The sequence below is a fragment of the Mustela lutreola genome, chromosome 7, assembly GCF_030435805.1.
Source record: "Mustela lutreola isolate mMusLut2 chromosome 7, mMusLut2.pri, whole genome shotgun sequence".
NCBI lineage: Eukaryota > Metazoa > Chordata > Mammalia > Carnivora > Mustelidae > Mustela > Mustela lutreola.
In genome coordinates this window covers 92,016,436-92,034,033 of record NC_081296.1, presented here as the reverse complement: position 1 = coordinate 92,034,033, position 17,598 = coordinate 92,016,436, and the positions used below count along the sequence as shown (strand labels likewise).

The window sequence follows — 17,598 nt, the reverse complement described above, 5'->3', positions numbered from 1 at the left end:
ATTTCCAGAACTGCTTTTGTAGAGTTAGGCCCTGAGCAAGGTATGGAAGAGCCTGCAAACTGCCTCAGGGGCCCACGCCTGCTGGGGGTGTAGTTGCCCCTGTTTCCCTCCAAGCCCGGGCTGCCCAGTGTGGAGCTGTGCTTCTGCTTCCCAGGCTTCTAGGTGGGACTGTAGCTTTTTTTTTTTCTTCTAAGCTTCCCTTTCAAAGTAATCACTGCAGGAAGTTATCCATGTATTCTGATGACGCTAAGAATAATTTTGAAATTCTTCTGTGGTAATTTGAAGAACAAATTTATATCAAGAAAATCAGGATCGATTTACAGCTGCACCCCTTTCCAAAACTCAGTTCGGCTGGCCTCCACATGAATTTCTTACTTCAGAAATCAAATCTATTTTTTCTGAAGATATTCAAGATAAAGTGATGTAGGCTTTGAATACGATCCCAAGAAAGGGGTTCTAAAACTTTGTCGAGAATTATTAACACCTTGGTCTCCCAGGATACCATTTTGATTTATTTGGATGGATTAAGTCTGGAATATTTATTTTAAGGCAATCAAGCAAACCACAATATTTGGTTTCATGGTAGAGGATCTCATTTCTCCAAGGAGGGTCACACATCTTGAGAAAACTCCCAAGTTTCTCATTGTCTCAGAATTCCTTACAATGAAATTTGATCACTAAGTAAAAGGACAGTTTATTTTTAATTACATTGGTTCACTTCCAATATGTTTAGGAACTTGACCTTTAAACTTTTGCAACTTGGACTAAACATTCATCTTGTGTTTACTCTGCTAGGTATTATGGAAGATACATAAATGAAACTAGCTACTCTCCTTCCCTCCTTCTCATGTTTAGTGAACTTCTATTCATCCTCCAAGAACCCAATTTGACATCTTCTAAGACAATGAACTGACATCTGACGCCAAAATTTTACATATTACTCCACGTATAATCTCCACATGAACTATGCACTGAGACTATTGAATTGAGGTGTCACTGAAAGACTATGAAGTGTAATATGTTTTACATCTAAAATCCTTATTATTTGACATCTGATCTAGAAAGGATTCTCTTTCCTCTTCTAAACAAGATAAACAAAGTACAAACATGACAAGGTGAATCAAAAATACAGATTCCTATATTGTCACATCCTTGGAAATTTTTCATATCCTATAGAAGAAAATCACAGAAATATCTTAAGCAGATAAAATTATGTAGGATTAATGTAGCAGTGATTATAGAAAAATATAGGTCAGAATTGTGGACAATTAAATGTTGCTTCTTTCCCCCTCAAAACTAGTGTTCTCAATCAATGTGTATACAATGGAAGAAAGGCATCATTTCCATAAAGACTTTTTTTAATCCAGAGATGACACAGGGCCAGGTGGTATTTCTTAAATACAACATTTAAAATGTTGTTTAAACAAAACATTAACGAGCTAGATAATAATGTTAGCTTTATTAGCCAGAATAACTGGGGTATTCCAAAATGACAGCAGTTGGCTAATGGAGGTATTTAATTCTCTCAACAATGACTTTTTTCAACATTAATAAAATTTTCAAACATAAATCCAATTTCTAAAACTTTTACAATGAGCACCCATTTACCCACCACCTAGATTTTTACCATTAATGTATTTCTATACTTGCCTTATCACTTACTATTACCCATTTACCCATTCCTTGATACATCTTTTTGAAGCTTTTTTTTTTTTTTTTAAGATTTTATTTATTTATTTGACATACAGAGATCACAAGTTGGCAGAGAGGCAGGCGGGTGGGGGTGGGGGGGGAAGCAGGCTCCCTGCTGAGCAGAAAGCCCCATGTGGGGCTAGATCCCAGGACCCTGGGATTGCGACCTGAGCCCAAGGCAGATGCTTTAACCACTGAGCCACCCAGGCACCCCGAAGCTTTTCAAAGTAAACTGCAGTACACATCTTTCTAAATATTCAGCATGCATATCATTAACTGGAGTTCTATATTTATGGGTTTTTGCTTTTGAAGTAAAATTTATACATGAGGAATTGTACAAATCTTAAATGTACATGTACTGAGTTTTGACAAATGCATACTCCTGTGTAATACAGACCCCTATCAAATATAAAACATTACCCTTACTGCAGAAAGTTCCTTCATGTTCCTTCCTAGTTAATCCCTGCCCCAATCCCCACAAATTAGTTTTCAACATGAAGACTTTGAAAAATTTGATGAAATTTCAAAGATTTATTTATTTATTTGACAAGAGAGATAGAGAGAGAGCACAAGTGGGCAGAGTGGCAGGCAGAGGGAGAGGGAGAAGCAGGCTCTCCAGTGAGCAGGGAGCCTGATGAGGGGCTCAATTCCAGGATCCTGGGATCACGACTAGAGCCAAAGACAGCCACTTAACCTACTGAGCCACCCAGGTGCCCCAAACTTGATGAAATTTTAATAAAATCCTCTCCTCTTAATAATAATGTACCTAAAATATTTACATCAAATAGAGAACAAGGTTGGCTTAGTAGTTAATATCATTTTCTTTGCAAGATTACCAAGTAAAGTATCTTGTCCTTACCCTGCACCATGCCTATAAATCTTATATGTTAAAAACAGTTGGCCCTGGGTCTTTGTGGACTAGGTTGTTGGGGAAACCTCACATAGTTGCCTTCCTCATTGCTTGGGGTACACAAAGGGAAAGTGAGGCTGTCACATTCTTTAGCCTATTCCTCCCTGGAGTGGCCTATTGCCTCTGTCAGCATGAGGCTTTTTGCATTCTTCCATCAGTTTGGAAGGACAGGATAACTCAAAGAGAACTGCCTTCAGTTGGGTTAAATAAAGGGCTCTAGGAAAGGGAAGCGTTAATGTTGAGAACGCTCCTCTAGCTGAAATGGAATGAGGGAAGGAGCCATGAGTGTGTGCTTTGGCATAGTTTTGGGTCAGAGAAATGAAGGTGAAGAGGGTAAAGTTAACAGCAAAGAAAAAGGAAAGTAAAGAAAAAGATGAATACTGAGAAAACATGGGGAGAGATTTCCTAGTTTTCTCTTTAAAAAGTTATCTTCCAGGGGCTAATGTTCAGCCCAGAGGGCTGCTGACCACTAGGCTCTAACTCCTAAGACAGCTCTCAGTAATTTCTGTGTTTGTCCCCTCCATGCAGGACAAACCCACCAAAACCTAGAAACTCTGGCCCCTTTCTTAGGGGGATGGGGTGACCTGATGGTTCTAACCATAGAAGAAGACAGGATACAAAGGAGCTGAAACTGCCTCGCAGTGACTGGCACTTTACTACTGGGATGGTTTGCCTTTATGGTTGCCAAGCAAAATTGCTTAGAATGAGCAAAAATACCGAGTTTTCTCATACCCCCATTTTCTTTATCTTAGCTTTAACACATACATTAGTTCAATGTACACAAGTTTCTTTCTTCTAAATTTTATTTAAGATTTTATTTTTAAGTAATCTCGATGCCCAAAGTGGGGCTTGAATTTACAGCTCCAAGATCAAGAGTTGTATGTTCCACCAACTGAGCCAGCCAGGCACCCCACATAACCAATTCTTGAGCTGTGAATTGTTTGCCTTTGTAACTGTTCCAGATAGACATTACATATATAGACAGGTACAGACAGAATCAATGCCTGTATATATAATGTTGTAATCATTTAAGGAACTTAATTTTAATTTGTCAATTGCCTAGGTTTGTTAATGTGTCAATTCTTTTTTTTTTCCCCCTAAGTAAGCTCTATACCCAAAGTGGGAACTGAACTCATGACCCTGAGACCAAGAGTCACATGCTCTACCAACTCAGCCAACCAGGCACCCCAATGTGCCAATTCCAACATCAACATATGCTCTACCAGCTGAGCGAACCACACATCCCAATGTGCCAATTCTAATATCTACTTTTCCAAAAGATGAGAGAGACTCAGGAACAAAAATACTACTCGAAGTCATCAAACTCCCAAGGTGGATGAATTCAGAAAACCACTCTCTTTGGATTTTCATTATTTAGCCTCTATCTCTTGAAAATAAAATGTATCTGTCCCTGCCTTAGTCAAAGCTGTTTGACAGTTAACTTTTCCTTTCATTTAGTATTTGCCAAAAGGATGTGTATAAGGAAATGTTATGCAGATCTCAACTCAACTTCCTCAAAAGACTCCTCTTACCTCACCCTATCCAACCAAGTCCCCCACCACAAAAACACTCTGACTTTCCAGCAAGCCTCCTCCTATCTCTTTTCCTGACCTATATTTTAGACTTTCTTAAAAAGTAAATGGAAGGTATTCACAACTACCCACACATCCAAATTCAAAGCTCTGGATCGGAGAGCTCCTGGGCAGTACAGGGTTTATGAAAGCAACCAGGCCTCTCCTGAAAGCAAGAGGATGAGCCCACTATCTGGAATATATGAAGTACTTGATGAAAATATAAGGAATGATGAATGAATGAATGAGGTCCAATGGGCACTTAACAAAAGAAATAAAGACAATCCCTGCTCTCAAAGGTCCTATCATCTGTTTGGAAAGATAAAAAACACTAATTGAATGGCTGAAAAGTACTTAGAGAAAAAAATCTTTCAACATTCAAACTAATTTTGTACCAACTTGGCCCATTAAGACCAATGAACAATACTAGAGTTAGATGAAGTCAGTCATGAAAGAATGCCTAAAGGAAGGGGATTGTGAGTGGTGTTTGAGAATAATGAATTACAGTAACTGGTATGGGGGAAAGGAAGCAGGAATAAAATGTATAAAGGCTTAGGAAGAGGGGATTTGCTTATTGGTGCAAAAATTTCATTATGAAACAATGAAAAGCAAGTTTGGTAAGATGAAGGACAGAAAGAAAAAGGGATATGTCTTGATGAATCTTGAATATAATGGCTCTGTAAGCTTGCAGGTTGGGAAAAACATCCTGTAAAACATCCTTTAAAGAAAGATAAAGTTGTTACTCTGTTGGTTATCATTAGGGAGGAAAGCCTCAGGCTAAAAAACCAGCCTGAAGCCTTTGGGACAAAATTAGCACCTGGGGCAAGGTCCAGAGGAAGGAGATGGGAGATGGGAATGGAAAGGAGGACCCACTTCTTATAAGTGAATACTGACAGCACAGTCCAGGTCATATTTCAGCAAGAGCTGAATATTACCTCTGACCTACAGTATCTACCACTTCAAAACTTCGGGCTTCCGGGTATAGATTTGCATAGAGAATGAACATAATGAGGGTATGCTTTTGTCTGTGCTTGCTAGACCTTTCTCATACCCATCAAGAAAAGAACTTGCTTAGGCTTGATTCTGATGCTAGCCAACTCTTTCATCTTCCATGAGGAGTGAATGAGAGATTTTCTTCCAGAGTCAACCTATTCAAATTATTTTTGGATTTCTCTGTTTTTTGATTAAGATTTTCAAACTGCCATTTTAATGAACTCTTAAATAATTTCAGATTTTAAACATACTGAAACTTAATGACATAACTGTTTAAGACTTATTAAGTAGTTACTTTAGCCAAACCAATGTGATCAAGAATATTTGAATTTGGGGCACCTGGGTGGCTAAGTTGGTTAAAGCCTCTGCCTTCCGCTCGGGTCATGATCCCAGGGTCCTGGGATCAAGCCCCACATTGGGCTCTCTGCTCAGTGGGGAGCCTGCTTCCTCCTCTCTCTCTGCCTGTCTCTCTGCCTACCTGTGATCTGTCAAATAAATAAATAAAATCTTTAAATTCTAAAAAAAAATAAGTTTGAATTTATCTAAAGATTGATTTATCCCAACATTGCTGGGCTTTTGGTTATGAGTTTAGAAGAATGTTTGGTTCTGGCAGCATTGCCTGGTGATTTTAGGTCACTCAAGTTGGATCTGAATCCTGCTGCATAACTTAACTGACCATGTAACCTTATTTACTTTTCTAAGCCTCAGTTCCTTTATCAGGAAAATGGGGAGTGATACACTCAAGAACTACTGTTCTCTGAACTTAAGAACTTAAAGTGTGGTCCCCAGATCAGCCTCATCACACCTACATCGAAGAACTTGTTAAAAATGCAAATTCTCAGGCCCCACACCAAATTTACTGAATCAGAAACTGCAGGCAGGGTCCAGCAATCTGTGCTTTAACCATCATCCAGCAGATTCTGATACTAGTCACAATTTGAAAACGACTATTATATGGTAGGCATTACATATTTACAGGGATTATAAGAAGTAAACAAGATAACACACCTCAAGTATTTGGCATAGGGCTGGCACAGAATAACTCCTCCAAATTGCCAGAGATAATGATGGAGGTGGTAGTGCTAACCCCCTTCACGAAGCAGGTGAGGAAGATCCTATGATACTGGGCCACAAGTCAGAACACTAGTCTCAGAAAAGGGAGAGCTCATTCAGTTACCTCACAGGTAACTAAGCAAATGTCTCTTTTCTAAAATGGCTCAAACATGAATCTGGCCATAATTCTCCTATCAACCTATATCTGTCAATGGTTTAGCAAAGATCCCTGAACACAAGCTAATCTGAAATTCCAGAAAATAAGATAAAAATAAATTAGTTTCAATAACTTTTATTGGTGATTCCAGGTTACCACTCTTTCCCTGACTTCCTCTAACATTACTGTCAATTTGGGATGCTTCTTTGTGGTTACAACTCTGAAAAACCATGATTTGCCTGTTTTCATTATGGTAGATAAAAACTTAGTTTCCTTCCCTCCCTCCCCCTCTTCCCTTTTCTTTAAAATTTTATTTATTTATTTATGTATTCCACTCCCCTTTTCAAAAAACTTATACTGCTCCATTACAGACATCATTCTTTCAGCCAGAATGAAAAGCAGCCTATTAAGCTAACAGCCTAGAAGTGAGATTTTCTCTGATTTCTACATGAGGAATCAAGACAACAAAGTCTAGACAGATTCCATGACTCTTCTGTCCACTTATTCAACAGTTTTGAGCTTCTACAATGTCCCAGTCCTGGTACTACTATGAACAAAACAAAAGCTCATGAGACCAACAAATGTGGAAGACAGAAAGTAATCAGTCATTTAACTAAGTTAAAATTACAACTGTGATAAATGCTATGAAGAAGAGGTATATGGTACTATGAGAACTTGTAAGAATGGGATAAGACCCAATTCTGGGGTTGGAGGAGGTTTTCCTGAGGAAGAGAGTTGGAGCTGAGATCTGTGTTAGGGAGAATTCTTAGTTGGCCCCATGACCTTGGCTCCCTGGTTATTGTGCCTTTATAATCTCTTCCCCTTTAGTGTGAACAGGACCTGACACTTGCTTCTAACCAACAAAATATGGCAAAAATGATGGGAAGTCACTCTTGTGACTAGGTTGTACCATGAATTAGAGAGGTGACAGTGGAAATGAAGAGAAACAGATGAGCTGAGAAAAATCCAGAAGGCAAAACTGAGAGGATTCTATGATGTTTTAGAGATAAAGATATGGAAGAGGGAAGAATCAAAGTTAACTCTTTGGTTTCTGTCTTGGTCATTCTCTGGCATGGGGAACATTGATAAATGGTCAGATCTGAGGGAGAAGCCAATGCTAGTGAGTGAGTTTTGTATGGGCATGCTGTATGTGCATGTATGTGGCAGTCCAGAGCTGTGAGAAAGTCTCTGGGTAGAAGATCTATATCTGAGTGTCTTGGTAGCAATTGAAGCATTAGTGGGTATGGACATTCTTGCCTAAGAAGAGATAGAGAGAGAAGAAAAGAGACCTCTACTCAAATCTTGTAGGACTCCTCCAATTAATGTCTACCAGGGGAGGTAGAGGTCTGGTAATAAACCAAGAAGGAGCTACCAGAGAGAAGGAGAAAATCAGCAGTGCAGTGAAGCTTGCTTTTCTCTCCAGCTGTCTCTCTTAGGTAGTTGAGGTGTCTTTGAAACCAGGATTATTTCATTCTTCCTAATAGATTAACCTGGAAGCACTTTTGGTCTTTGCCTTTCACATTTATTTTAACTCACCAGATCTAACAGTGTCCAGGGCACATAATAGGCACTGGCTAAATATTTCTTGAATTGAATCATTTCCTTGTTGTTCAAGAAAGGATGGAATGAATAGATGTAGAAGCCCAGTTCCTTCAAGCACATAAACAAATGAGCAGAGTACAGGATATTGTTTCATTGCGTAGATGGTAAATACACAGCTACGTGACTAAAATGGTTCAAAAGCCATTTCAGTAGTTTCTGTTGCTGAAATATGTTTAATCAAATGTTTAATCTCTTAGAGATTCAGAGAACTGATAACAAAACAGGATTTTTTGGCTCTACACTGCAATCAAAAGTTAATTATTGTTCACACCTTTGGTGTTCCTCAGGTTCTTCAAGAAGGTGAACTCCCAATGGAAAAGGTATTAGGGACTATTTGTTTACTTAAAAAATGCATAAAGAACTTATTGCATTCATAATCAGTCCTTTACCAAAAATTGCCACCTAGTGTCCTAGTTTTGGGGTCTTTTCCAGAGTGAGTTAAAATATGCTGATGCCTCATCAGGTGCCAAAAGAATATGATGTAACTCTAACAAACCAACTAAATCCAGACCTCTCAGAAAATGACGCTTAGGAATACACATTCCCAAGTCATTCTGCCACCCTAGGGGCACTTACGATCCTGAACCTCAAAGAATGTGCTTGGATTAGTTTTCTAGGGCTACTAAAACAAATCATTACAAACTGCCTGTCTTAAAACAACAGAGATTTATTTACTCAATGATGCTGGAGACCAGAAGTTTGAAATCAAGATATGAGCAGGACTGAGCTTCCTCTGAAGGAACTAGGAGAGAATCCTTCCTTACCTCTTCCTATTTCTAGTGGTTCTAGGCATTCCGTGGCTTGGTCGCAACAAAACTCCAACCTCTGTCTCTGTCTTCATATGACATTCTCCTCTATGTTTCCATGTCCTCTCCTTTTCTGTCTTTTATAAGGACATTTATCATTGGATTTAGGGCCAAACTAACAATCCAGGATGATCTCATTTTGAGATTCCCTACTTTAATTCTACTTTAATTACATTTGCAAAGACCTTTGTTTCAAGTAAGGTCACATTCTGAGGTTCTGTGTGGGCACAACTTTTGAGAGGTTACCATTCAACTCACTATATCACCACAACTTCCTAAGAGCCGATTAAGTTAAGCAAACTCAATTATTCCCATATTAAAAGAAAAAAAAAAAAACAGACTTTCCAGAATGTATTTTTAAATTGTCTAGAGTAACAGAGGGCTTAACTCTGAACTTTTTGAGAGGCCTGAAAAGATGATTTCCTGGATTCAGGTAGGAAGTCCCTTCCAGGAGAGCACTTGGTGCCTTTCAAAGTATCTTCTGGCAAAAGATATCTTCAGGAACTTGGAAGCCCACCATTAGCATCACCCTTTGAGGGTCTCTTAGAAACAGAGGCAAGTTAGCTAAGCAAAAGAATGTGCCTAGGAAAGATGACACATTGCTGGCTAAAGCTCTAGCAAAGATTAAATTTACTTCATTAACTTATTTCACCAAATTGCCTAAATTACTACCAAATAATAAACTCTATGTGTGGGAGAATCTAGTTCATGCTACCACTAATACATTTTTTTTGAGGGGTACCTTTAATTTAAATTCAATTAATTACCATATAGTGTATTATTAGTTTCAGAAGTAGAGTTCAGTGATTCATCAGTTGCATAGAACCCCCAGTGCTCATTCCATCAAGTGCCACCCTTAATGTCCATCACCCAGATACCCCAACCCCCCACCCCAACTCCCTTCCAGCAACCCTCAGTTTGTTTCCTATGCTTGAGAGTCTCTAATGGTTTGTCTCCCTCTGATTTCATCTTGTTTTACTTTTCCCAGGTTTGTTTCTTTCACTAACCAGAATCACGCTGTATGTGTTCTTGGATATGCTTGTTGGAGATATTCTCAGCCTAGCACACTCCTTTTATCCATTATATATTCCACAGAATTAGTATCACTGTGTTCCTTCATTCTGCTATTATAATTACGCCCACTTTCATGCACAAACTTGAACACAGGGACTGGAATTTGAGGGGAAGAATGTCAGTTTGAGCCCTTGGCAATCTGAGGTGAAGGTGTGTTCACTTGGCACTGAGCGGGTGACAGGCCATGCATGCTAACTCGGGCAAGAGGGTGGCTGGACTGTTAATTTGGCACCCACAGGTGACATCATGTGTGACAGGGACGTGGATGGTTCCACTTTTAACTTTTGTTTTTCTGGGAAACTCTCTCTCTCCTTCTATTCTAAATGAAAGCCTTGCTGGATAGAGTATTCTTGGCTATAGATTTTTTTCCTTTTAGCAGTTATAATTTATCATGCCACTCCTTCTGGCTTGCAGAGTTTCTGCTGAAAAACCCACTGATAGTCCTTCGGGGTCGCCCTTATATATGAGTGCTTTCCTTCTTATGTTGTTTTTTAAATTCTCTTTTTATCACTACTTTTGGCTATCTTATTTTTTGTCCTGGTGAAGACCTCTTTGGGTTGGTTTTGTTGGGGGCTCTCTGTGTCTTCTGGATCTGGATTTCTCTTTCTTTCCTCAGCATCAAGTTTTTAGCTACTATTTCTTCAGAAAACCTTCTGCCCCCTTTTCTCCTTCTGGGATCCCTAACATGTGACTGTTATGCTTGACAGTGTTGCTGAGCTCCCTGGGTCTATTCTCAAGCTGAACAGATGAGAGGGCATATATTTTTGCCCTCTCATCTGCTCAGCTTGATTATTTCCCACTACTCTGACCTCCAGGTTGCTAAGCTATTCTTCTACTTCCTCTAGTTTGCTATGTATTCCAGGTGGTCTATTTTTATTGCCATTTAGTGAGTCCAATAGCTCTACCTGGTTCTTTTTTATTTTTCCTCTCTCTTGATGATCTCATGGAGGTCCTGTACTCTTTTCTCAAGTCCAGTGAGTATCTTCTTGAGCATTACTTTAAATTCACTATCATACATGTTTCTTACCTCCATTTCACTTAGGTCTTTTGCTGTGATTTGTTTCTGTTCTTTCATTTGGGACATATTCCTCTGTATCCTCATTCTGTCTATTGCTGTGTCTGTTTCTCTGTGTTAGGAAAGTCACCTATGTCTCTCATACTTGAAAGTCATGGCTTTATGAAGAAGAGGTCCTGTAGTGCAATGTCTCCTTTTCACCAGAAAATGGTCCCTTAGGGGTGTCTCCTCTATGTGTTGCTACAGGGATGTCCTTCCATTATGGTGGAGTTGTGTTTGCCTTCAGTCCAGTCTGTGATGGCTCTCTGCCTATTGTGGGCAGAGTCTGTTGCCTGCGGTGTTAGTGGGCCCATCTGGGGCTGCCTTGGGCTTGAGTTGAGTCAGACCAGGTGTTTAGCACCTGAATGAAGAGATGAAGTAGCACCAAACTGTAGGTACTTCCCCTGAGAAGCTTTTGTTGGTGGGCGGGGCCTACAATCAGACTGATGTGTGGTTATCCTCCCCTTTCCCTGAAGCAGGATCACTTTGGAGAGGTGCTAGCCCTTGTCTGGCCTGCACACACACTGCCAGGCTTGGGATACTGCTTTGATGGGATCTTGCCAAGAGCAATCAGAGGGGGTGAATCTGCTTCACTGTGGCCTCTTGTCTACGTCAGGCTGCAGAGAGTCTATTCTGACAGCTTTCAGGTATCTTTCTGGCTTCTTTATGCCTAGGTGGGTGTTCTCTAGGTGGCCACATGGCAAGAGGTGAGCCCAAGGTCCTCTTACTCTGCCATCTTCCCAGCAGCCTCCCCACTAATAATTTTTTTAAAGAGATATAAAATCTAGGGGCACCTGGGTGCTCAGTGGGTTAAGCATCTACATTCAGCTCAGGTCATGATATCAGGGTCCTGGGACTGAGTCCCACAACAGGCTCCCTGCTCTGTGTGGAGTCCGCTTCTTCCTCTCCCTCTGCCCCTCCCCACTGCTTATGCATTCTCTCTCCCTGCTGCCCAAATAAATAAATAAAATCTTTTTTAAAAATGATACAAAATCTAGTCAAGACTAACTCAGTAATCAAATTGCTCATGCCTATGACACCCACTCACTTCTTCCTAATCTGGTGTGTGGAATTCCCAGCAATTACTTCTTACCAGAGAAAGTGTTTTATAAAGGGCTGATGGGGTGAGCCTGTGCCTGTGATCCCCAGAAGTCAAATAATCTACCAGCCTGCCACTGCACCTGTACAAAAGACACAGTTATCACCTGTGCGGACCCAGACAACAGCATGATGATTCAGTATGCATTTTTCAAGATAATCTGTGAGGCCATAGCAGCAAATGCTTGACTTGAACTTGTTCCTCAGTGACTCATAACTTTTACAGCCATACCAGAGCCCAGTTTGGAAGCAGAAGAGTTCAGAGTCTACAAAACACACCTTCATGTCCCACTAATTGTGAAGAAGAGGTAAGAGCATGTAGATCACTGCTGAAAACAACCAGTTATGAGAATTAGTTGCAGCAGAGGAAAGGAGAAAGAATGAAACTTTCTCAAGCCATTAAGAAATGACACTACTTGTAAACTAAATATAATTAGGCATCCTGGCTCCTGTCAATTGCTCCTATCAGTAAGCATTTGCACTGGGGGAAGGGGGTATAAGTCACTGCTCTGAGCTATGGTATAGAAGATTAGGTTAGAGGAGAGCAAAGTGTAGGACCTTAAACTTGGGTCAAAAGCATAAACTTTCTGACTCCTATCCAATGGGATTGGTCACTCTGGCCCCTTACTGGAAGGCTGAAGGCAATAGTGGCTTCAAAGAGGCAAGAGCTCCATAAAAGAGTGACAAAGTTGAACTCCAAAACCATATAAACCATGGCCTGCTCAGTATTTGGTGAGAGCACAAGGATAATTCTGCATTCCACCACCACCCTGAATTTCTGGAAGCTCCAGCTCTCATGTCACTCTTTGGTCTAGAAATACCATGCTCTTCCATCTCACAAGTCAAGTCCAAACATCTCACAAGTGTTACCTTTTCTTGATAACACCAGTTGCTGGTAATGTTATTAATCTACCAAATTCTAAAAGCACAAAGAAAAAATATCACTTCCAAATCCCAGCACATGGAGAAAACCAGCATTTCACATAACATTTTGGTATGTTTTTCTGGTACTTCTGAAATGCAGAAATGTACCCGACTTAAAGCAACAAATAAATTTTATTTTTAAAGTCAGTTTTCATTTACTCCACAATATTTAATAAGCGCTTACTATATCTAAGCACCATGACAGACACTAGGAAGACAAAGATGAATAAGACCATGTCATTTCCTTAATGTGTTCCCCAGTTGGAAGAGAAAGGCAAACATATGGGCAGAGGGCAGTAATTCACTCCTGTGTGAGTCTCAAGAATCAAAGATGCTAAAACTCAAGTCTTCATAGTTCTTCCCTTGGGGCCTCTCTTCTTGGTAATTTATAAGGTCACACAGATATTCTCCATCTTTGTTCCTGTAGACCCCTAGTGTGAACCAGCAAAATCACGGCAAGTGTCACTTACACCTGAGCAAAAACTGTGACAGGCTATAAGGCAAAGCTGGCCAGGAAAGAAAGGGATGAGACTTTAATTCTGGGTGAAAGCAAACAGGCCCAGAGGTCCCATGGTGTAAGGGAAAGCCATAATGAAAATGAGGATGATCATATTTTACATTTACTGAGCATTTTATGTGCTCATCTTTTTTTTTTTTTTTTTAAGATTTTATTTGACAGAGATCACAAGTAGGCAGAGAGGTACAGGGAGGGAGAGAGAGAGAGAGAGAGAGAGGCAAGCAGGCTCCCTGCTGAGCAGAGAGCCTGATTTGGGGCTCAATCCCAGGACTCTGGGATCATGACCTGAGCCAAAGGCAGAAGTTTTAACCCACTGAGCCACCCAGGCATGCCAGTGCTAAGCTTTATATACACAATCTCATTTAAGTTATGGGGTAGGTGTTAGCATTCTTATTTTACAGATAAAAATCAGTCAGAGAGGTTAAATAATTTTATTTAAGATCAAAATAAATTTTATTTAAGATCATCCAGTTATATGTGGCAAACTTTGCCTTGAGCCCCAAATCAGTGCTCTTAACCTCAGAATGTCACAGAAGACAGGAGCTAGTAAACAGAAGCGGTGGTGTGGGGGGAGGAACCAGCATGAGCTTCAGAATTCTACAAATGGTTTCATACTCTGATTTTATACTTTCCTTAGTAAGGTCCCTTAATTTTTTTGCTGGTTAGTTTTTCCATTTCTTTGCAGGGAGCCGTATCTTATTTATCACTGGGTCCTCAACATCTACAACTAGGTCTTCTGGCCTGTGGCATGGGTTCTCCAAAACTGTGTTGAGTGAATGGCAGGTTAATACAAGAATTCAGGCACAAGACTCTGGTTCTATAGGGCTGCAGTGAGAATTAGCAATGAGGTGAGTGAAATGACGCAGCTGGTATCTGCACAGCGTAGATGCCCCGTAAGTGTCAGCCTCACAATCCTGCAGTGAAAAACACAGCGTGCAGAGGGTAAACTGAAACAGGGGGCTGCTTTTTCCCTCAGTCTGAAACCTCAACAGATGCCTCATCTTAAGACATACTCCAGGATGTAAAAGGCCACTGAAGGGAAATAAAAAGAGGGAGAATTAGACAGGAATGAACTCCATTTGGGACCCCCACACAAATTTGTACTGCAAAGCATTTCCGAGAACATCTAGTCTCTTGCCTCGATGCACATGCACAGCACCACCAGCTCCCTGAAGCACTTTCAGAGCGTAATGCAACCCCGGGATCCGTGTTTGCATGCCTGTATTGTTCTCCTGAGGCAGAGCAAAAGTCCCTTTTGATTCCTGCTTCATCCATAGGAAGAAAAAAAATACATACTAGAGAAGTCCTGAGTGGAAACGGCATTGTCACCAAGTATAATAGAAACATTTTAAAGATAAATTTCTTCCGATTGCTGTGGCCTTTTATCTGGCAACTCAGAGAAGGGTGTTAAAACTGATAAGCAGATTTTCTGTGCAGCACAGTAAAATATCAGGGACTGTGTAGAAAGAATGATTGTGCTTATGTTGTCTAAAATAAGATCTGGCTTTTGTAAAGTGTGGTCTACTCAAGATATCACTGTTTATCTCCTACAAAGCCCATTTAGTTGTTTTCTCACCTTTTCACAATAATCTCATAAAAAACCCTCATTTTTCATTCGAATGTGGCATGAGATCTGGCAGTAGCTCAACTGGCCTTTTTCTGGGAGGAGTCCCACTGCAGCTGATGAGCCCCTTCCAAATATCCGGTTACCAGCTGCCTCACCTTTGAAGGAAGAAGCTCTTTGATTAAAAAACAAAAACAAAAACACTTTGGTCAAATTCAAGTCCTCCTCTACTCTTTGGTTTCCAAACAAGCAGTTATAACTCGCTTTCAGGGGATATGGACCCCTCTGTATGACCTTCTTTTTCCCTTTCCCTTCCCCCCCGGATCACAGAGAGGGAAAAAATGACTCTACTTTGCTCCTGGCTCAGGATGCACATCAGCCAAAGTCAGGACAACAAATCCTCCTCCAGGGGTGCTGCTGAAAGCCAACTTCTTGTGAAAATTCACTGGCTGCCTCTCACACACTGCTTCCCAGGACAAATTCCAGCTGGAGGAGTTCAGAGATGGTAAAAGGCTGTTTCTCTAAAAGAACTAACGTGATTTTTATGATAAGCCAAAGAGGGCTCTGTAATTCATAAGAGTTTCTCTTTTTGCCTGGCTGCTAGAAAGCTCAGAGCTGGAAGATGTACTCTTCTGGGGCTAGGATTCCTTGATACCAATTTCTCTTCAGCTATCACTTCATGTTTGTTTGCTGCCCTTTAGCTTCTACTAAAGAGTCTCTGTTTTGTTAGAATTCCATTTCTTGTATAACTTGCCTCAATCTCTTTTTGAGAAGTAGATGAACTATGAGTAAAGAAACATTTTAAAAGTGGCTATCTTTATTCTGACTGTGCTGTTCTTCTTACCTGCGCAACAAGAAAATAAACCCAGGCCAAACAATCTAAAATCATCTTCCCAATGAGCAATCTCTATGAGGAAATTATTGGTCTAACCAAGACCAAAATGAAGAGAATAACCCACTCATTCATATAGAAAAGGTCTCATCATTAATACACATTTCCTTTAGGCTCAAAGTAAACTCATAAAGCTGCCTCTTCTCCTTCCCTGCCAGCCATTAAAAAAAAAAAAAAAAGCATAGACTAAAAAAGCAACCCATTTTAGATAGGTCTATTGAGTCACAGAAGTCAAGATAATCAGATTAGGGAAATGCATTACATTCTAGAACAGGTAACTGGAGATGCTGTAGTCTAGGAAGTCTAGCATGAGATCTGGCATGAGATGAAGTCTAGGAAGTCTGCAGAGACAGAACTAGTTCTAAGTTGCAGACTGGAACCTTTATGACCCCACACAACACAAATAGTTTAAGTTAAGCATTATGAAAACTTAGGTCTCATTCCTCTTACCTCCAGTTTCCCTGTGAAAATGACAGTATTTCATACCTTTTACACTTTTTTTTTTTAAAGAAGGATATCAGTTCCTGTTTATAACTTAATGTAATAATCCTAATTACATTTTTTCTGCTTGGCGAGGGAAGAAAGATGTGTCATTGATAAATCAAAACCAGATAATGTGATTCATTAAAAACGTCCATGGGATGCCTGGGTGGCTCAGTCAGTTAAGCGTCTGCCTTCGGCTCAGGTCATGATCAAAGGGGTCCTGGAATCGAGCCCTGAGCTGGGCTCCCTTTTGGTGGGGAACCCGCTTTCCCCTCTTCCTCTGCCTGCTGCTCTGACTACTTGTGCTCTCTACCTGTCAAATAAATAAATAAATAAAATCTTTTTAAAAATCCACCAAATTGATTAAGCACAGCACCTAGAAAAGTACAAAAATTGTGGGAAAAATTTAATCAGAGAAATTGAGGCCGAGGTCAGCGTTGGAAAATTTATTTACCATCCAACCACTCTTATCTACAACCAAGAAGTAAATGCCAATATAAATGCCATTTAAAAGAAAGAGACATATACAATATGTTCATCTCCTCTGGGATGGCGAGAATTGTGTTGGAAGTAAACCAAGGCAGCTGTGGAGGCAGGAGATGAGTAGAACGTGTAGCTATACCCCTATATTCCTCTTTCTGACCCACAAAATTGTCATGCCCTTTAAGTATCCTTCTCCAGACATCAGAATGGACACTGCTGAAATCACAGTGCTTGATTTTGTCAAAAGGAATTGATACAGCCCAGAAACATGTTAAGAAGGGTGAATCATGTATGTTCCTGACATGAAGGTGGATTTAAGACCGTGTGAGCCACTAACCTAACACCATTCTCCCTTTACTTGTGCCTACATATTTGAAAAAAAAAAGGGGTGTGTGTGTGTATGGGGGGGAACATCCCCAAGTTTACTTTTTTAAAACTAAATAACGTTGCCTTGTGGCACTCATATTGTATCTATTACACATTTCACTTCAAAACCTCATCTCCCCTAAACCCTCTTCAATGCGCTTGAAGTAGCACAGCCAAAGGAAAGGAATTTTCTATTTAACTAGAGCACTGACATTCTGTTACACAATTCGATCTTGTCTATTTACCTGCTCTCAAAAACACAAGACACTAAACACAAAATGCTGAGTGCGTGGAGTCTGCAGTGCCATAGGTGTCTGAATGCATCCGCAGCTTCCCTCTCACTCATCAGGGTAATTGTT

General features: G+C 40.3%; 1 long non-coding RNA gene across 1 annotated transcript in view; it reads right to left on the bottom strand.

The window, feature by feature from the left end:
• Nucleotides 1-17,598, bottom strand: part of LOC131836475 (uncharacterized) — a 40,669-nt gene extending 23,071 nt beyond the window's left edge. The window contains exon 1 of the long non-coding RNA XR_009355629.1: nt 17,485-17,598. This is a non-coding gene — a long non-coding RNA (uncharacterized LOC131836475). The remainder of the gene's footprint in view (nt 1-17,484) is intronic.